The 22,246-nt window shown below is 44.1% G+C and overlaps 1 pseudogene; it reads right to left on the bottom strand.

Moving 5' to 3' along the window:
- Positions 1-1,555: 1,555 nt before the first annotated feature.
- Positions 1,556-19,707, bottom strand: LOC122907398 (annotated as a pseudogene).
- Positions 19,708-22,246: the final 2,539 nt, after the last annotated feature.

Here is a 22,246-nt window from a genome sequence, read left to right as displayed (position 1 = left end):
CAACACCATTTGTTGGAGAGACTATCTTTCTTCCCATTCGGTAATCTTTGCTGCTTTGTTGAAGATTAGTTGACCTATTTATTATTATTATTTTTTAATATTTTATTTACGTATTAGAGAGAGAGAACATTAGTGGTGGGAGGGAGAAGCAGACTTCCCGCTTAGCAGGGAGCCCAACTCCAGACTAAATCCCATGACCCTGAGATCATGACCTGAGCAGGAGGCAGATGCTTAACAGACTTGGCCACCCAGGTGCCCCACTGTTATATTTTTTTAATAGTTTCTCTGTCTACAAAGGGTATCCAATGGACTGAAGACCACAAAGGAAGGATGGGTTTTTGTCCACGGATATTTCTGAATCATATTCGTGAGACTGGCAGTGCTCACACTGGCTGAGAGGAGCCAAGGCAGGGTGCCCTGGTGAAATTTTCAACTCCACTCTGCTGCCCAGAACCAGCCCAGTGTGGGCCTGGAGGTGCCTGGGAGAAATCATCCTTCACCTGATGGATATCCCTGGCCCAGAGTCCTATGGACAAATTTTCCAAGGCTCTGTCTGTGGCTGGGGTTGTATCTACAGCTGATATGGGCAGGCGAGCTCATCAAGACACATGAGTAGTTAATGAATAAATATATAGATGATTCTGGCTTTGTTATCTTGTGAAATTCATGTCAGCTTGCATTTAGCTGGTATAAACTATACTTCTTTGGCTGGTTTTAAAATTTTGTATCTATTACCTGAAATTGCTTTTCTTTTTTTCAAACACTTAAGACTTTTAGGAAAATATACCTATGTTATGTTGTATCTTGATTGTATACAGTAATTGTCCATTAAAATATTTGAAAATGATAGAATAGTAATTAGTGATGCCTGCACTGTGCCTAAATTTCATCTAATTCCTCTCAAAAACTAAAACAATGTCCTTGCTCTTAAAAGTGGAATGAGGCTTCAGATGTCATAAAAAAAACATACATGTTGTTTTTAAATTTTTTAGGTTAATTTTACTATGGCACGTTACTCCTTTCTGTTAAAGAGATCAACTGAAGTTTTTGGTACTTATTTTTTTCCCACTATATAAGGCCAGTATACAGCAAACAAAAAAATAAACACCATTCCCCCCAACACATACACAATAAAATAAAATCCTAAGATCTTGGAACTGATAGAGATCGTAGGGAAAGTACCAGCGACACAACACTCTGCCCACAGACCCAGGCTGAGTTCTTCATAAGGGATTGATTTCCCTGAGCCATGAATTCCATCCACTTTCACACGGATTATAGAGGAGACAGAACAGAAGGAGGAGGCAGGCTTTGAGGATAAACAGAGAATCCAGTGGTAAACAGAGAATCCATTCTCTCTCAGTTGCGTGTATGTGATGTTAATGCCAACGATCATTCTTCTGATTTACAGAATATTCACTTGACTAGAAAGGAGAGTCTGAGATAACTAGAGGAATATTGGAGCTATTATAGACTTGATGCCAAAATAAAATAGCAATGAGAAAAGAACACGATAGGTTCAAGGCCTTTGGGAAACCATTGTGTTCATCAGATTTCATCTTCTCACAGCCCGACACCTGTCTTTTCCTTCTAGTGAATTCATCACCTGAGAGAAGCTGTCTTGCAGGATATGTGAGTCATCCAGCAAGTAAGGATGAAGATCTAGCATTTTCCACATGCAAGTGGTTCAGATTCCAAGTAGCTTTTGGTCTCTTGTACTGAGTGAGCAGATGGCTTGTCCTGATGATGTGCAAAAGTTAAAAGGATACAGCGCTTAACTGTGGGTGCTGAAGTTATTTTCTAGCATTTCCAGATCCCTTGAGATCCTTGGAAATATTTCCAGATATTATCAGCCTCTTCAAGTTCTTTTACGTTCAAGATGGCATTTTTTTAAAGTAATCTCTATGCCCCATGTGGGGCTTGAACTCATGACCCCCAGATCAAGAGGCACATGCTATACCCACTGAGCCAGCCAGGTACCCCTCAAGGTGGCATTCTAGAATATCAGTGTTTTTTGAATACTAAAATCTGTTGTCAACCCAACATTGTCCCTCATGCCTCTGTGCATGTATTTTTCATCACACAATTTTTCAAGTTGAGATCAAATTCTCACGGCTTTCACTGAAGACCTTTGACAACAGAAGGGTCTTGCCAGAGTTTGTGGGGCCCACACAAAGCAGATCATAGTCTGGTCATGCAGGTGGTGGTACCTTGCACAAAGTGCTCTAAAACACTAATAATCCATCTACAGAAACACTCAGTTATCTGGAGATCAGACACCTGGCAGCCTAAAGCATTGTGACCAGCTCACAATAAGGAAAAGGAGCATCTCTGGTTCCCAGTGAGCCAATCATTTTTATCATAAAATTTTTATTATTTCATACTTTGTTAATGTATTATTTTATTATTTAATTTAGTTTATCACATATGTTATCATAATTATTATAAATATGTATAATTACATACATGCTATAAGCATGTTATATAGATTATATAATTTCATACATATTAATACTTATACATTGAAAGATATGTAGATGATTAAAATTATTATTATCATTATTGTCATTATTATGTACAGTACTAATCATAGTTGTTATGGAATACAATTTCTCTATCCATAGAAGGTGTTCAGTTGTCTGAAGAGAGCTTAGAAGAGGGATTCCAGTCTATGGAACTTTCTAAATCTGACAAGAAACCAGGCAGGACTGGACCCACAAGCTCTGCAGAGGCCCTCCTGGAAAGCCTCTTCAGTGATCAGCCCCAGATAGCTTTTCTTGTTCTTGCTCCTAACTTAGCACACACACCCCCGAACTTGAGACCAAGAGGGGAAACAGATATGCTCTTCAGAAATGGTCTATGACATAGAACAGCCCTCTTCTGTTGGCTCCTGGTCTGCTCCCTGACCCCAACAACCTGTCATCTGACCTTCCCCTTTCACCACCCAAAAGCTTTCCCGCTCCTCTGCCTGCTTTTGAGTTGAGTGTCTGCCAAATTCAGGGGGTGGAGATGCCCCCCTGACTCACTGTCCTGCTGTCAGTAAGTAGTTCCTGTTCTGTCGTGGGTGATCTTTCTTTATCTCGGGGTTCTCTCTCCCTCTCCCTCTCCCTCCCCCTCTGCATGTTCCTCTGTTCATACAAGAGCTCACACATGCAGTCTCTCTCAAATAAATAAAGCCAGGACCCCTGGGTGGCTCAGTCGGTTAAGCATGTGCCTTCAGCTCAGGTCATGATCCTGGGGTCCAGGGATCAGATAGAGCTCCACATCAGGTTCCCTGCTCAGCAGAAGAGTCTGCTTCTCCCTCTCCTTTGCCTGCTGCTCCTGCTGCATATGTTCTCTCTCTTAAATAAATACATAAATAAAATCTTTAAGAAAAATAAAAAATTCACATGAAAATTCCAAATTGTATAGTGGTTCTAAATCAGGACCCTAGGTCAGAAAGTAGCCAAATGAATATGGTTATTGGCACTTATTGTGACTTAGGAGAGAATAGTTCGCCCTATGGAGGCCAACCCAGACAAAGCCATGCATGCCTCCTGGAGTCCTTGCTTCAAACAGCCATGAAAACAGAATAGTGGGCCCTGCAAGCAGCCTGTCAGAGAATTAACCGAGTGCCCTTGGGAAGATGCAGCACAGGTATAGACATGACACAACAGGTGGACAACTGTTTACAAAATAGCAAGATGTCAAAGCTGCATTAGAATTGTATTATCTCAAAGAACTGTTTAGAAACCAATGTTATTCAATAATACAGCCTGTAAGTGTTCAAATGCGGAGTCCGTGAATGTGGCTAAGAATCCAGAGTCTGTTAGTGGTTTCTATGAAAGAAAGACTTCTGTGGATTCAGGAACTTCTGCCCTCCAGCAAAAACAAAGGAAAAGTTTGATTTGCGTGGCATTATGAGGAGGGTGTTTCTGAAAGATCATAACAACAACAACAACAACAACAACAACAACAACAACAAAATGCTGCCCCTTTCTGCAAAGGTTAGGTAAATGTGGGATGGAGCACTGTCTTTCCATGAAGGAAAGAGGAGGCAAGGGTGAGAAAAGGTACATGGGTCTCATCCAGACATCATGGCAAAGCTGTCTCTTGAGATGCCTTCCACTTCAGTGCTGGGAAATCTGTACTTTTAGGTCACCGCATAGTGTGCAGGTCCCACAGAATCTGGAGATTTCCTCCAATGTGCCACGTGAATTCAAGAGCCTATTCCCTGGAGTTTGGCAGCACAGGGTTGCTTAGCAATACCTGATATGGGCCTTTCCAAAGAGCTTGAAGAGATTTTTTCTGGAGTTTTTTGCAGTAGACAAGATCTCCAGGTTGCAAGATGGGATGCTTAAGGTCATCCCCTTAAATGCACTGGGAAACCACTCCTCTCTCAAAGCATGGTTATTTTTAACATGAATAATTAAGGCCTTAAATATTAATTTCTATTCATTTTATTTATAAATTCCCTTTATTAATTTTCATAGCCTGAAATTCACATTGCCTGTGTGGACTGAGAAATCTGAACCAAAATGTGAGTTTACTACATCTACTTGCATTGGAGGTACCTAGAGGAATATGCATAAAATTTACTCTACAGGAATGACCTTCAAAGCCAGGCATTAATATATTCCTATTGAAAAACTTTTGAGGAAATAATCAGAACCCATACAACAGTGACGAATGTGAACCAAAGAAGAAGGTGGGGGAGGAGGAGGGGACAGGGGGCAGGGAGGGGAGGGGAGGGGCAGGGGAAGAAGAAAAGCTAGAAAAGACCACATACTGTAAATGACAGACTCTGTATATTTTCAAAAGAATGTATTGACATCAAGATGAAAGATTACCAAAAATGTCCAGACATTTGAAAGGAACCCAGGTGAAACTTCTAGAATTGACAAATGAAATAAGTAAAATTATAAACTCAGCTAGAGGGCGAAGCAGATACAGAGGAATTAATTAACTAGAAGCCATATTTGAAAGTACTCTCAATGATGCCACAAGGATTAGAACATGGAAAATGTGGGTAAAACTCTCCATGAAATTTCAAAGCACTTAAAAGGTCCTCAAATGCACTTGCACAGCCTCCTAGATGGGAATCTCTCTTTTCTTCCTCCGTGACCTCATTTGGTATCATTTCCCCATGACCCAGAAGCTTCATTCACTCTTTAGAATATGCTGTGATGTTCATTTTTTTGTGTTGGCTTTGCTGGACCACAAGGTGCCCAATTGGGTGAAACTTTGCTCTGGGCCTATGAGAGTGTTTCTGGATGAGACTAACATTTGAATCAGTTACTTAGTAAAACAGATTGCCACCCCAATGCTGCTGGGCTTCATCCAACTTGTTGAGCCACAACAAAAAGGCTGAGTAAGGGAGACGCCCATCTTTCTAACTCTCTCTCTGTCTTTGAGCTGGGACATTGGTCTTCTCCTGCCTGGGTCATAACCGTGTGAGCCAGTTTCTAATAAATCCCTCTCTGAGAGAGATTACATCGAGATGTAGGTATAAACAGTCAGTTGTTTCTCTGGAGAATGCCGACTAATACACATTCAATTCCTCCTCCTGACTTAGTTCCATTGATTTAACTCCTTCCTTTCTTTGGGAAATGAGGACCCTGGTTAGATGCCCTTTCTGACCTAAACAACTTTAGACCACACAGATCCACAGTTCCCACCTCAGTGAATGGAAACACCACTCTGTGGTCCAGATCGTGGATCTGCATTGTCACAGCTCTGTCCTAGGGAGGCTTTGGGTAGTTTGCCATGTTCCCCCAGGGCCACGGGAAACCCTTATTATTTCCCAAGTGGACTGATAAGAGGCCACATCCTATGTCAGCTACAGGAGAAATAGAGCAGAACAACAAGTGAATGAACCAAAAGAGCAGACCACTTGCAAATGAAATATAAAATGAAATGAAAAATTGAAAGAAAAATGAAATGAAAAAATGCTTGTTCAATCAATTCTTATTTAAATTAGGAAATCTGGGTTGCAATTCAGATAAAATCAGCAATTTAATATGGCAGATGAGTATTTAAAAATTTTTCTTATGAAGACAGGAAACCTGCACTAGGGAGAGTTAAAATCCCTTTTAACTGACGATTAAACGAAAAATTCAAATGATTTATTTGACCAAGAAACAGAGGATCTCAATCTAAATAAATCTCAAGAAAAAAAAAAAGGACTGATAGAATGAGAGTGCAGATTTAGACATTAAGTAGAATTGAGTAGAGAATATATGAAAATGATGGACAGAGAAATACCATTGAAACCCAGACACTTGCCCCATTCCTTATATCTAAATGTCACAGTCAAGTACTTCTACTTATGCTCAAGTCCCAGGCCATGCTGTGCTATGATACATCCCAGACCCAGAGGAGAAAGGAAACCTCCTAATTTATTTGAATAAAGCCCCGTAGCCTGGATCACGAAGGCTGCGGGACAGAACCAAGTAGAGAAAGCCTCCCTCCCTCAGCCTCACTTGTAAATGCAGACCCCAATGTCCTCACTACAATAATAGCAGCTATCATCTCTCAGTAAATTAAAATCCTAAAAGAGCTTATGAAAAAGCCTCAGTAAAGGAATGGAGAGATATTTCAAGAACATGCCAAATGGTATAGGGTAGATTAATAGGTGCACAGGCAGAAATAAAAGGACAATAAAGGGTGGGAATATATTAGACGTAACCTGAACCTCCTCCCACCTTGCTGCCCCAGAGACCCAGAGGCCCCTGAGGATGACACCTGACCCAGGCCACTAGGATTCCAATCTTGGCCCCATCATTTCCTTTGTGACCTTACTGATCTACCCAATTTAAGTGCCCCAGTTTCTATAAATGAAAAATGTTGATAATAATAGTACCTGCCTCCCGGGGTAGGCATAAGGGAGGGGTGAATTAATATACATGAAGTGCGGGGCGCCTGGGTGGCTCAGTGGGTTAAGCCGCTGCCTTCGGCTCAGGTCATGATCTCAGGGTCCTGGGATCGAGTCCCACATCGGCCTCTCTGCTCAGCAGGGACCCTGCTTCCTCCTCTCTCTCTCTCTGCTTGCCTCTCTTCCTACTTGTGGTCTCTCTCTGTCAAATAAATTTAAAAAGAATAATATACATGAAGTGCTTAAAATGGCAAGAAGACAGTTCAGTTTCCTCTTGTTGGTATTTGCATTATTATTGTCACTCTTGGTATCTTACTGAAGCCAGCTCTTTGAGATTTCCTCTCACTCTTTCTTCCAAAAGAGTGACCTAGACGGGCACCGGGGTGGCTCAGTTGGTTAAGCATTCCACTCTTGATTTGGGCTCAGGTCGTGATCTCAGGGTCCTAAGATGGAGCCCCAAGTTGGGATATGCTCAGCAGGTGGTTAACTTGAGAGTCTCTCTCCCTCTGGCCCTCCCCACCCTCTCTAAAATAAAGAAGTAAATAAACAATCAAATAAGTAAATAAATCTGAAGGAGAAAACGAATAAGAAGAGGAAGAGGAAGGAGGAGGAGGAGACGAGAGACCTAGATGGGGAGGAGGGAAGATGGGGAAAGTTTCTGTTGTGCTCAGAAGGCAGCATCCAGAGACTAACACCTATTTTGTTCAACCAGTGGGATTTTGTGTTTATTTACTGTCACAGATTAAGGTAACAACGATGAGGCTTAATTATTTGTCTAAAAAAGTAGTACAAGTCACTATGGCTGTTTCAAGTTTGGTTTTCAATTCTTCATTTTCAAAGGCCTTTTATCTGTAAAAAGAAACAATCTGTCCTGGAGAAAATTCATTATTGTACACTGTTTACTACATTATTGTACACTGTTTACTACATTTGAGAATGCACAAATAAAGGTTTTGTTTAAAAAAATATATATATCAGGCCCAAAATGGAGTCATTTGTGCTAGACCCACCAAGACTTAATATCATTTTTTTTAAACTTTTAATATTTAATATTTTTTTTTACAGGTGATAAAAACTTTAAGTAAAATACGGTACATGAAACTCTATAATAAACAGCACAAGCCCAACTGTGTTTAGAAGAAAATCGTGTGAATTAAAAAGGCACACTGGGGTGGCTGGGCTGGGGTTGCAGGGAGTCGGGAATGGGGTTTCCTTTGTGGGGAAGATGAGATGTTTTTTCAAATTTTTTTTTTCAAATTTACCCAATTTATTTATTTTCAGAAAAACAGTATTCATTATTTTTTCACCACACCCAGTGCTCCATGCAAGCTGTGCCCTCTATAATACCCACCACCTGGTACCCCAATCTCCCACCCCCCCGCCACTTCAAACCCCTCAGATTGTTTTTCAGAGTCCATAGTCTCTCATGGTTCATCTCCCCTTCCAATTTACCCAAAAGCACATACCCTCCACAATGTCCATAACCCTACACCCCTTCTCCCAACCCCCCTCCCCCCAGCAACCCACAGTTTGTTTCGTGAGATTAAGAGTCACTTATGGTTTGTCTCCCTCCCTATCCCATCTTGTTTCATGGATTCTTCTCCTACCCACTTAAGCCCCCATGTTGCATCACCACTCCCTCATATCAGGGAGATCATATGATAGTTGTCTTTCTCCGCTTGACTTATTTCGCTAAGCATGATACGCTCTAGTTCCATCCATGTTGTCGCAAATGGCAAGATTTCGTTTCTTTTGATGGCTGCATAGTATTCCATTGTGTATATATACCACCTCTTCTTGATCCATTCATCTGTTGATGGACATCTAGGTTCTTTCCATAGTTTGGCTATTGTGGACATTGCTGCTATAAACATTCGGGTGCACGTGCCCCTTTGGATCACTACGTTTGTATCTTTAGGGTAAATTCCCAGTAGTGCAATTTCTGGGTCATAGGGCAGTTCTATTTTCAACATTTTGAGGAACCTCCATGCTGTTTTCCAGAGTGGTTGCACCAGCTTGCATTCCCACCAACAGTGTAGGAGGGTTCCCCTTTCTCCGCATCCTCGCCAGCATCTGTCATTTCCTGACTTGTTGATTTTAGCCATTCTGACTGGTGTGAGGTGATATCTCATTGTGGTTTTGATTTGTATTTCCCTGATGCCGAGTGATATGGAGCACTTTTTCATGTGTCTGTTGGCCATCTGGATGTCTTCTTTGCAGAAACGTCTGTTCATGTCCTCTGCCCATTTCTTGATTGGATTATTTGTTCTTTGGGTGTTGAGTTTGTTAAGTTCTTTATAGATTTTGGACACTAGTCCTTTATCTGATATGTCGTTTGCAAATAACTTCTCCCATTCTGTCAGTTGTCTTTTGGTTTTGTTAACTGTTTCCTTTGCTGTGCAAAAGCTTTTGATTTTGATGAAATCCCAAAAGTTCATTTTTGCCCTTGCTTACCTTGCCTTTGGCGATGTTCCTAGGAAGATGTTGCTGCGGCTGAGGTCGAAGAGGTTGCTGCCTGTGTTCCCCTCAAGGATTTTGATGGATTCCTTTCTCACATTGAGGTCCTTAATCCATTTTGAATCTATTTTTGTGTGTGGTGTAAGGAAATGGTCCAATTTCATTTTTCTGCACGTGGCTGTCCAATTTTCCCAACACCATTTATTAAAGAGGCTGTCTTTTTTCCATTGGACATTCTTTCCTGCTTTGTCGAAGATTAGTTGACCATAGAGTTGAGGGTCTATTTCTGGGCTCTCTATTCTGTTCCATTGGTCTATGTGTCTCTTTTTGTGCCAGTACCATGCTGTCTTGATGATGACAGCTTTGTAATAAAGCTTGAAGTCCGGAATTGTGATGCCACCAACTTTGGCTTTGTTTTTCAATATCCCTTTGGCTATTCAAGGTCTTTTCTGGTTCCATATAAATTTTAAAATTATTTGTTCCATTTCTTTGAAAAAGATGGATGGTACTTTGATAGGAATTGCATTAAATGTGTAGATTGCTTTAGGTAGCATAGACATTTTCACGATATTTATTCTTCCAATCCAGGAGCATGGAACATTTTTCCATTTCTTTGTGTCTTCCTCAATTTCTTTCATGAGTACTTTATAGTTTTCTGAGTATAGATTCTTAGCCTCTTTGGTTAGGTTTATTCCTAGGTATCTTATGGTCTGGGGTGCAATTGTAAATGGGATTGACTCCTTAATTTCTCTTTCTTCTGTCTTGTTGTTGGTGTAGAGAAATGCAACTGATTTCTGTGCATTGATCTTATATCCTTACACTTTACTGAATTCCTGTATAAGTTCTAGCAGTTTTGGAGTGGAGTCTTTTGGGTTTTCCACATAGAGTATCATATCATCTGCGAAGAGTGATAATTTGACTTCTTCTTTGCTGATTTGGATGCCTTTAATTTCCTTTTGTTGTCTGATTGCTGAGGCTAGGACTTCTAGTACTATGTTGAATAGCAGTGGTGATAATGGACATCCCTGCCGTGTTCCTGACCTTAGTGGAAAAGCTTTCAGTTTTTCTCCATTGAGAATGATATTTGCAGTGGGTTTTTCATAGATGGCTTTGATGATATTGAGGTATGTGCCCTCTATCCCTACACTTTGAAGGGTTTTGATCAGGAAGGGATGCTGTACTTTGTCAAATGCTTTTTCAGCATCTATTGAGAGTATCATATGGTTCTTGTTCTTTCTTTTATTGATGTGTTGTATCACATTGACTGATTTGCGGATGTTGAACCAACCTTGCAGCCCTGGGATAAATCCCATTTGGTCGTGGTGAATAATCCTTTTAATGTACTGTTGAATCCTATTGGCTAGTATTTTGGTGAGAATTTTTGCATCTGTGTTCATCAAGGATATTGGTCTATAGCTCTCTTTTTGGATGGGATCCTTGTCTGGTTTTGGGATCAAGGTGATGCTGGCCTCATAAAATGAGTTTGGGAGTTTACCTTCCATTTCTATTTTTTGGAACAGTTTCAGGGGAATAGGAATTAGTTCTTCTTTAAATGTTTGGTAGAATTCCCCCGGGAAGCCATCTGGCCCTGGGCTTTTGTTTGTTTGGAGATTTTTAATGACTGTTTCAATCTCCTTACTGGTTATGGGTCTGTTCAGGCTTTCTATTTCTTCCTGGTTCAATTTTGGTAGTTTATATGTTTCTAGGAATGCATCCATTTCTTCCAGATTGTCAAATTTGTTGGCGTAGAGTTGCTCATAGTATGTTCTTATAATAGTTTGTATTTCTTTGGTGTTAGTTGTGATCTCTCCTCTTTCATTCATGATTTTATTTATTTGGGTCCTTTCTCTTTTCTTTTTGATAAGTCCGGCCAGGGGTTTATCAATTTTATTAATTCTTTCAAAGAACCAGCTCCTAGTTTCGTTGATTTGTTCTATTGTTTTTTTTGGTTTCTATTTCATTGATTTCTGCTCTGATCTTTATGATTTCTCTTCTCCTGCTGGGCTTAGGGTTTCTTTCTTGTTCTTTCTCCAGCTCCTTTAGGTGTAGGGTTAGGTTGTGTACCTGAGGCCTTTCTTGTTTCTTGAGAAAAGCTTGTACCGCTATATATTTTCCTCTCAGGACTGCCTTTGTTGTGTCCCACAGATTTTGAACCATTGTATTTTCATTATCATTTGTTTCCATGATTTTTTTCAATTCTTCTTTAATTTCCCGGTTGACCCATTTATTCTTTAGAAGGATGCTGTTTAGTCTCCATGTATTTGGGTTCTTTCCAAACTTCCTCTTGTGGTTGAGTTCTAGCTTCAGAGCATTGTGGTCTGAAAATATGCAGGGAATGATCCCAATCTTTTGATACCGGTTGAGTCCTGATTTAGGACCGAGCATGTGATCTATTCTGGAGAATGTTCCATGCGCACTAGAGAAGAATGTGTATTCTGTTGCTTTGGGATGAAATGTTCTGAATATATCTGTGATGTCCATCTCATCCAGTGTATCATTTAAGGCCTTTATTTCCCTGTTGATCTTTTGCTTGGATGATCTGTCCATTTCAGTGAGGGGAGTGTTAAAGTCCCCTACTATTATTGTATTATTGTTGATGTGTTTCTTTGATTTTGTTATTAATTGGTTTATATAGTTTGCTGCGCCCACGTTGGGGGCAATGATATTTAAAATTGTTAGATCTTCTTGTTGGACAGACCCTTTGAGTATGATATAGTGTCCTTCCTCATCTCTTATTATAGTCTTTGGCTTAAAATCTAATTGATCTGATATAAGGACTGCCACTCCTGCTTTCTTCTGATGTCCATTATCATGGTAAATTCTTTTCCACCCCCTCACTTTAAGTCTGGAGGTGTCTTCGGGTTTAAAATGAGTTTCTTGGAGGCAACATATAGATGGGTTTTGTTTTTTTATCCATTCTGATACCCTGTGTCTTTTGATTGGGGCATTTAGCCCATTAACATTCAGGGTAACTATTGAGAGATATGATTTTAGTGCCATTGTATTGCCTGTAAGGTGACTGTTACTGTATATTGTCTCTGTTCCTTTCTGATCTACCACTTGTAGGCTCTCTCTTTGCTTAGAGGACCCCTTTCAGTATTTCCTGTAGAGCTGGTTTGGTGTTTGCAAATTCTTTCAGTTTTTGTTTGTCCTGGAAGCTTTTAATCTCTCCTTCTATTTTCAATGATAGCCTAGCTGGATATAGTATTCTTGGCTGCATTTTTTTCTCGTTTAGTGCTCTAAAAATGTCATGCCAGCTCTTTCTGGCCTGCCAGGTCTCTGTGGATAAGTCAGCTGCCAATCTAATACTTTTCCCATTGTATGTTACAGACTTCTTTTCCCGGGCTGCTTTCAGGATTTTCTCTTTGTCACTAAGGCTTGTAAATTTTACTATTAGGTGACGGGGTGTGGGCCTATTCTTATTGATTTTGAGGGGCGTTCTCTGAACCTCCTGAATTTTGATGCTCGTTCCCTTTGCCATATTGGGGAAATTCTCCCTAATAATTCTCTCCAGTATACCTTCTGCTCCCCTCTCTCTTTCTTCTTCTTCTGGAATCCCAATTATTCTAATGTTGTTTTGTCTTATGGTGTCACTTATCTCTCGAATTCTCCCCTCATGGTCCAGTAGCTGTTTGTCCCTCTTTTGCTCAGCTTCTTTATTCTCTGTCATTTGGTCTTCTATATCGCTAATTCTTTCTTCTGCCTCATTTATCCTAGCAGTGAGAGCCTCCATTTTTGATTGAACTTCATTAATAGCTTTTTTGATTTCAACTTGGTTAGATTTTAGTTCTTTTATTTCTCCAGAAAGGGCTTTTATATCTCTGGAGAGGGTTTCTCTAATATCTTCCATGCCTTTTTCAAGCCCGGCTATAACCTTGAGAATTGTCATTTTGAACTCTAGATCTGACATATTACCAATGTCTGTATTGATTAGGTCCGTAGCCTTCGGTACTGCCTCTTGTTCTTTTTTTTGTTGTGAATTTTTCCGCCTTGTCATTTTGTCCAGCTAAGAGTATATGAAGGAGCAAGTAAAATACTAAAAGGGTGGCAACAATCCCAGGAAAATATGCTTTAACCAAATCAGAAGAGATCCCAAATCATGAGGGGGTATTTCTCCCCCCTCACGATTGGGTGAGGGATCTCCTCTGATTGGGATCTTCTTTGATTGGGATCTCCCAATCTCTTCTGATTGGGATCTCTTCTGATTTGGGGATAAAAAGAGGTTCAAAAAGAAAGAAAGAAAAAACGAATTAAAAAAAAGAGATTGAATTAAAAATTCAATCAAGAATATAAAAAATAATTAAGAAAAAGAAAAGATTGAAGAGATTAGGATCTCTTCTGATAGGGGATAAAAAGAGGTTCAAGAAGAAAGAAAGAAAAAAAAAGAAAATGAATAAAGAAAAGTATAAAAAAGAAAAATATATATATATTAGATAATCTAGTTAAAAAACGTTAAAAAAGAAAAGGGTAAAAGTTATAAAAAATTTTAGCAGAGAAGAGGAAAAAAATGAAAAAGAAAAAAATTAAATTAACTGCAAGACTAAAAAATCACAGGCAGAAAGCCATGAGTTCCGTGGTTTGTTTTCTCCTCTTCTGGAATTCTGCTGCTCTCTCCTTGGTATTGAAACTGCACTCCTTGGTAGGTGAACTTGGTCTTGCCTGGATTTCTTGTTGATCTTCTGGGGGAGGGGCCTGGTGTAGTGATTCTCAAGTGTCTTTGCCCCAGGCGGAATTACACCGCCCTTACCAGGGGCCGGGCTGAGTGATCTGCTCGGCTTTGCTTTCAGGAGCTTTTGTTCCCTGAGTGCTTTCCGTAGAGTTCCGGAGGACGGGAATACAAATGGCAGCCTCCTGGTCTCCGGCCCGGAGGAGCCGAGAGCCCAGGGCCCCGCTCCCCTGTGCGCCCTCAGCGAACCGCTCCCAGCAACTCACGTCTGTCCAACTCCGGCCGCGCTCCGATCTCACCGAGCTTGCGACCGGTTCAAGGCAACTCCGAGCTGCGAGCTTACTGTCAGCTCTGTCTCTGCAGCTGGCTTTCCCGTTCCAATATCTGCAAGCTCTGTGACACTCAGACACCCCCGATCCTTCTGTGACCCCGCGGGACCTGAGGTTACTCCGACCCCGTGTGGGCTTCGCCCCGGTTTAGCCTCCGGTGCGATGTCCCTCAGCGGAACAGACTTTTAAAAGTCCTGATTTTGTGCTCCGTTGCTCCGCCGCTTGCCGGGAGCCGGCCCCTCCCCCCGGGGTCTATCTTCCCGTCGCTTTGGATTCACTTCTCCGCCAGTCCTACCTTTCAGAAAGTGGTTGTTTTTCTGTTTCTAGAATTGCTGTTCTTCTACTCTTCGATCTGCCGATGGATTTGCAGGTGTTTGCAATCTTTAGATAAGCTCTCTAGCTGATCTCCTGCTAGCTGAGGTAGTCTCAGCCTGCTACTTCTCCGCCATCTTGACTCCTCCCTCAAGACTTAATATCTTAAGCTAATTACTGTTTCAACCTCCCTCAGAAATGTAGTCTTAACTGGTCAGTGTGGAATTTTCTGGTCATCACCAATGATGTAATCTGCCACATGGCTCCTTTCCCTCCTCCAAAAGAAAATGAAGTAATCCCCCTAAAAATACACTTTTATCTTCAAAAGGAAGGTGACTTCACCCGGAGCAATTATTTAAAAAAAATTATGACTTAGTTGACTTGTCTTTAAAAACCTTTCCCTATATGTAGACTTTGGAATGCCTTTCTAGTGTTAGATAGGATGTTGGCTGATTCATGAATCATTTGATAAAACCAATTAGATCTCTAGAACTGACTCATTTCAATATTTGTTGCTTAGCAGTCTTGATATTTCTGGTTAATTCTGAATATTTGAAGAAAATTCTGCCATCTTCCTATGTTTTCCCTTTTGAGATGGATTCAGTCTGTTTATATTTTTCTTAAGAGAATAAGAAGATTCAAAAATGGTTTTCAGAAATATAAGGATCTTGCTTTCTTCTCTCATTTGGTCCCAGGAAATTTGAAACCTAAACGTCTTTGAATAGGAGTTCTCAAATAATTATTTTCTGGAGTTTCTGTCATTTTAAAAGTACATGTGAAAAAACCCTCCCTGTAACTTTTAATTAATTTTTCATAAAAAGAAGGTACAAATAAAAGTATCAAAGCTGTCTTTTAATTTTTTTAAAGATTTTATTTATTATTTGACAGAGATCACAAGTAATCAGAGAGGCAGGCTGAGAGAGAGGAGGAAGCAGGCTCCCTGCAGAGCAGAGAGCCCAATGTGGGGCTTGATCCCAGGACCCTGGGATCATGACCCAAGCTGGAGGCAGAGGCTTATAACCCACTGAGCCACCCAGGTGCACTTTAAAATTTTCTTTTAATCTTCTACATTTTTAAGAATTTTTAAGTTGGAAAGTTCTATGAGATAAGATTTTGGTATATAATACTATACAACTTTTCTAGTCTTTTTTTCCAACAAAATATTCACTTTGTTGAAAGAACTCATAGTTTTTTCCTTAGTTCAGTTGTTAAATTTTGAAAACAACATACATAATTTAAAATGGATGTTCTTGGACTAAAATATCCGGAAAATTAAGACACTATTTAAATTAATATTGTCTACATATCCCTGTTTTAAATATCACTGATAACCAAATGAGATTATATTTATGTTTACAATCTGTTATAAGCATGCTACAAAAAGAAAGTTATTGAAAACTTAGAAAAATACATCAAGATTATTCACTGATCTAGGTTTTTTTTTTTACATTTTTAAGGTTATTCCTTTGCTTTCTATCTCTCTGAAATAGAAATATAACAGAACTATTTGTTCTGTGTCTCCATTTCAGGCACAAAACCTCTGTAATTTCCAATGAAGATAGCAATAAAGGTTTCTTTTCTTATGTTAATGAGGTGGCTTTGGGCCCTCACCTAGGAACTGGGGCTGGTTGGCAGTGGGGTCAACTTGTGATTAGAGGCATGGACCCTTGAGCCCCAACGGCCAGACCTCTGGGGAAAGAAGACAGCTGGACATGAGAATCAATGGAAAATAGTCAATAATGTAATCAATCATGCCTGGGATATGAAACCTTCATAAAACAATATTTCTCATAACATCATGTATTTGTAAACCAGGCTTTGATTTTAGACTTTCTGTTTTAGCCAAACTAGCAAAAAGGGTGAGGTTTTTGTTTTGTTTTTGGACATTCTCATATTTGGAATCATAAGGGTTCTGTGCCCAATTCCACCATGGGTGTGGGAGGGGGTGTTCCACTCACCAACAATTTTCTGACACCAGCTAGGTGTGCTACAGTGTAACTCAAATCTGACACTATCTACGTGGACATAGGTATCTGGAGAGAGCAGGGGCTCAGTCCCACAAAATTGTCCCCCCACCACACACATATTACACACTTCAGACAAGAGTCACAAATCCAGGTTGTCACCTGTGCCTCCGACCAAACTATTCTAAGAATTATAGCCATTACTGTTATGGCTACCACTGTGGGATTGGCCTTGCATCAGACCGTACAAACCACACAATTTGTGCAAAAATGATGTGAGAATGCTAGCAAGGCTTGGAATCAACAAACAGTCCTATATCAAAGATTTCATGAAGGAGTCTCTGACTTAGAAGCCATAATATATATAGGAGAGAAGATCTTCCAAATATAAGGCTTCACCTTCTGTGTGATTAGAATGTTTCTTCCTTCTGTGTTATTCCTACACCTATAATGAATAAGAAGTACCGTGCAACAAGATTTCACCATATTACTAGTCATTATGGCGGTCATTTAACTGTGGATATTAAACAGCTTTGAGATTCTATTCAGGGCATTCCTTGCTATCCTTACAATCAGTTCCAAGAGTGAGTTTCGCACAAAGGATTAATGATATTCTGTCTGATGTAAACCCCTTTGCTTGGATCAAAACACTGGTCTTGGCATTATAGGTGGAATGATGACACTTTATTGCTATAATCATTTTACGCTTAGTCCTCAGATGCTCACGGAAATCTCTCTGACGACTAATGTTTCGAGAACTTGCAAAACAGATTTTCCTGCTTCTGCATTAACAAAAAGGGGGAAATGGAATCATCCCTCAGAATGATAGGCTGATTAAAATATCACTAATGAGAAATTGTACTGGTCATGCAAGCATGCTTGACGATGACCTTGAGAAAACCTGTTCTAGCAGCAGACCTCCAATGGAGAGGAGGATACACGTCCTTGAAGCCCAGCAGCTCAGGGTGGAACATTGCTGTTTCCCTTTTCCATTGTCTCCCCTGCCTCATGAAAGCCTGCTGTCAGAATAATCTCTTTATGTGCCCTTGCTCAACCAAAAATTCCATGCTGCTGGGCCAGTCACAGTGTACTCTGTTTACCTACAAGACTATGGTCGACGTAGGCCTCCCATTCTTTCTGGTTGAACTACAAGACCCATGACTAATGTATAACCTCCTCCTTTGTTGGTTGTGATCTTGTATCTAATAAATATGGGACTGAGGAGTTTTTTGGGGTGACAGCCCTTTCAGCTATCGTCCCTGCTCCCTCCCTCTCCCAGGTGACTTGTTTGTTCCTCATTCTTCTCCTGAGTGTCAGCAGGAAGCAGTCCCCAAATGCCTGGCAGAGGGAAGAGATGCACGGAGGGAGGCCTGGTGTGAAGTGGGATGTCACTCAGCACTCAGGGAGCTGTCACACCCTCAAGGCAAAGCTGTCCTCTGTTGCCCTGAGCCACAATCTTTGATGCCAGACCCATACTCTAGGCCAGGAGTGTCTTTACATTGCCCTAGGGCTGTGAAGCAAGAAGATTCCGCGGGGTCCGCAGTGGGAGAGGAGCAGTACTTCCAATAGGCAAGGGTGAGTCTCCCCACTTTGCCCTCCCCAGGCCAGTGTTCTCCCAGGCCCATCCCCGAAACGGAAAACCTGCTCTCACTCTTCAAGGGTCTATCCTTCTAGCCCTGCCCACTCTGCTGGGCCACGGGAACCTGGAAATGATGGCGTCAGGCTTCCCATGCCAGCACCCACTCAACTCCCAACTTTTGCCCACTTGACCCACAGAAGAGACTCAGGAGAGCTATGCAGAGAAACTAGAACAGGCTTTAATTAATGAAATGAACACTACCTAAAGGTTCTTGGAAGAACATGGGGAAAGCGGAAGGGAAACCTGTGGGCAGCGGCAGGAGTCCCGGGAGCTGTGGGACTGGAGGCCAAAGGGACACGGATCTCCGTGTACTGTCCCAAGGCCCATGGCCCCTGGAATCACAGACAAGGCCTCGAGCCCCCACCTTCCTTCAAAATGGTGGGTCAGGGATTGGGAAGTTTCCCCAATATTGGCTGGCAGGCTGGGAGCCCGGTTTTGCTCCAGGACCGGGCTTGATTTGTGTCTCCCATTCCACACTAGTCTTGCACTGGTGTCACCTGGAAGGAAGTGCAACACTGGCTACTTCTGCAGAAAGCTATTGGCTCAGCCAAGCCTCTGCCTCTTGGGCCCCAAGGAAGTGGGCTGTGATGTGGAGGCAAATGGCTTGTTGCACGGTGCAGCTCTCTTGCATCCTATCAGGCACTGGGCAGGGGATGAGGGGGTCTTGGTGGCAAGGCTGCTCTGGGCCTTGCTGACCAGGAAGGCGGGGCCACTAGGAGGAGACGACAGGACGCCCCCGCCCCCACAGGCAGCCTTGCTGGCAGAACTGCAGCCTCTGATCTGAACCTCTTCTTGGTCAGGTGCCTGGGGTTGTGACTGAAGGGAGGGGCACTCGGGGCTCCCGACACAGGCTGGTTCATCATGCTGGCTCCAGCGGTTCCTGACAGGGTGCTCTGGCATGGTCGGGCTCCTGTGTTCGGGCCCAGGCTTGCTCTGGAGCCCTGCAGGCCACTTGGGGCCCTGCTCATTCCTGCTGTGATGCTGAGAGCCCCAAAGCTGGAGCACAGAACTGCAACATCATCTCCTCTCCCCAAACCTGGGGGTGCTGCCGAAAGCCCCATGCTGATGGGGGCAGGCATTGTGCTGCCACCTGGGGTGTGGGGCTGCTGGTTGTTGGGCCGAGCAACCTGGAGGTCAGCTGCCAAGCCAGGGGCAGCGGCTGTGCCAGAGACGAGTACAGCAGGGGAGATAGCCGAACCTGGCTGGGCACTGGCACAAGTGCCCCGGGAGGCAGATGTGGGTAAGGGAACCACATAACCCGCCTGGGTGCCACTGCCCAAGGACAGCTGGGCTAGAGCTGTGCTCAGGGTCTGGAGTGGGTCTGGAGCCTGAGCTGCCAGCTGTCCATGTGGGGGAGAGCTGTGAAGGGTGCTGGCTCTGGGCCACTGCCCACCAACAACCCCGAGTGGGGCCTGGACAGTGGATCCCGGGTTGCCACTACCCCCATGCAGTGCAGGAAGCCCTGTGGGGACTGTGACTGAGGTCATGCTGTCCCTGGACCACATCGAGAGAGCCTGGGTAGATGCAAAGTTGCTCCCACTGCAGCCAGGGTGAGACCCCAAGAAGAGAGGCCTGGAAGAAGGGGAGCAATCCATGGAGGTGACCTGGGAGTCAGAGGCTGGCAGGGGAGCAGCCACTGCAGCAGGCAGGGCTAAGGTACTAGATGGCCAAGTTGGGCCACAGCTGCAGGTGGCCTCTGTGTCCCCTCAAAGAGCATTTTGGATGCGCTGGAGAGCAGCTGTCTTTTCACGGTCCAGGTCCTCAGCAGTCACTCGAAACCCCAGCTCAGGGGGTGACGGCAGCCTCAGAGGCTCCCCTCGCCTGTGTGGCAGCAGAGGAAACTTGCGTTTTTGGGGCCTGGAACAATCAGCTGGGGATGAGCAGTTCCTCTTGGTTGCCTTCTGCCCAGTGGTGGTATCGGCATCCTTTTCCAGCTGTTCTTCTTCTGGCAAAGTGCAGGCACTCTGGCAGGACACAAGGGGCTCTCTTGGCTGACTTTTTGGGGGGAACTTGGGGGCCACTAGGCCTGACTTGTGGGCAGACTCCTCTTCCTCTGCACTGGGTGGCAGCCCCTGGTGGAACTGTAGGAACTCGTGATGGCATTTCGAGTGGGGCAGGAACTCCTATGGGAGCTGGGGGACTTCTTATTGCATGGGTCTTCTGAGCTGTCTTCCCGGGGGACGGCTCTCTGCAAAGGCCCAGGCCTGGACACAAAGGAAGAGAGGCCTCTGTGGACTCCCAGGGGCCTAAATGCCCCCTGTGGGGCCCCAGTGCCTTTAGGGTAATTTCTGTGAGTCTCTAGCTGGGCCATCCCTTTGCCATTCTCTCTGGGGTCTCTGCATACCTGCTCCACTGTGGAGACATCGTGGACATTCCTGGGTGCTGAGGGCGGCAGCCCGGTGATGACCCGCTTCTGCAGCACACAGGGGATGACCATGTCCACAATGGACTCGCAGTTGTGGCGGCAGGACACCTGCGATCCGGCAGCTGACAGCATCGCCTTCAGCCGGCAGCCCCACCTGCAGGAGGAGGTGAGGAGCCCCAGAAGAAAGCACGGGGTCGCCAGGATCCTGGAGTACCTTCTGCAAGCTGCTAGGACTGAGCACGCTTGCCAACTCGCGGGGTACTTGGAGGACCGCCTGCGAGTGGACACTGGGGCGTGGACCGCCGGGCGAGCGCTGGGCGCCAAGAGTAGTCGGCAGCCTCAGTGAACTGGGTGGGGGCGGACCAGCCCTCCTGGCAGAGGCGGACCCCGCAGAGACTGGGGCTGGGGGGAGGGGCACGGCCTGCTCAAGGAGGTGCCCATAGAGCAGTTGGGTAAGGCCAGATGCTGAGGATAGCGAACTAGGCTTGCAGCACTCTCCTTCAGCTGCCAAGTCGCAGCAGAAGGCCTAGAGCACAATGCGGGGCCTGTTGCCAGGACACAACTTTGGAACCTGGAACCTGAGGAGGGAGCGCACGTGCAGGAACCCCTGTGCATGCGCACAGCTTCTGTTGGGTCGCCGCCCGGTGCAAGAATCAGGCCTGCAGAGGCACCGTGGAGGGGTCGACTCCCTTGTTCTCAACCCTCGGGGGATTCACAGATCTCTCAGGCTTGAAGGCTGAACTGAGGAAGGGGAACGGGGGTGCAGTGGGTGCCAGCCATCTCCCCGGCTGGGCCCCAAGCACTAAGGGACAAGAGCTGGTCCCATAGCCGTGCCCTTGGGGACCTGTCAGGTGGGCATGGCAGGGCTGCACACATCCTCTCTTCCCTCAGCAAATGCCCGCATTGCCTCCTTCTCTGGGTGTCAGGCCCTTTGGTTCTGGGTGACATCTTGGACGGTGGGCTCACATGTTGTGAGACTCTGGCCTCTAGGAGATGCTCTGAAAACCTTTAAGGTTCTTTCCCCATTTTGATTAATCCAGCAACAGGATGAAGGTCCAAGGGGGTTTTCCATCTTGCCTTTTGTCCACCATTCTTGTTCCAGTGACCTTGGCCTGCCCTTGCCATGCTCTTTGTGTACACTTGGCACACCCGCGTCTGGGGTTACATCTACAGCTGAGTCTTTCCTCTACTCTCAAGATCCCATGGACTGGATTCCATTCACAGAACTTTCCTTCTTTCTGACAGCACCCGGTATGGAGTCTCCTTGGACAGTCCCCACAAGCAACCACTGAAACCCAAAGGGCAATTGTTTCTGGTAACACCCTCTCACAGAGACCCCAGCAGTCCTCTGGCACATGTGGGTCCACACAGCAACGGGTGATAAGCCCCCCGGTCAGCTACAGCTGCGATCCTGGTGGTCTCTGGGCTTTTCTCTCTTGCTGCTGCTGCCCGTCAGAACCGAATTTTCACCACTGACTGCGTCAACTGCCGTGCCAAGTTCTTCATGTCTGTTCATCCCTATCCAGTCCTCAGAGGCACATTAAGAAGGAGGGAGTCTTCTCTTCCCTGCTCCATAGTTGTGGATGCTGAGACACGCAGATGATTCACTGCCTGTCCCAGGTCACCCAGCTGGTAGGCTGGTGCCAGCCCGAGTCCGTGCT

This window comes from Neovison vison, chromosome 5 (assembly GCF_020171115.1).
Source record: "Neovison vison isolate M4711 chromosome 5, ASM_NN_V1, whole genome shotgun sequence".
In the NCBI taxonomy this organism is placed as follows: domain Eukaryota; kingdom Metazoa; phylum Chordata; class Mammalia; order Carnivora; family Mustelidae; genus Neogale; species Neogale vison.
This window is presented reverse-complemented; position numbering and strand designations above follow the sequence as displayed.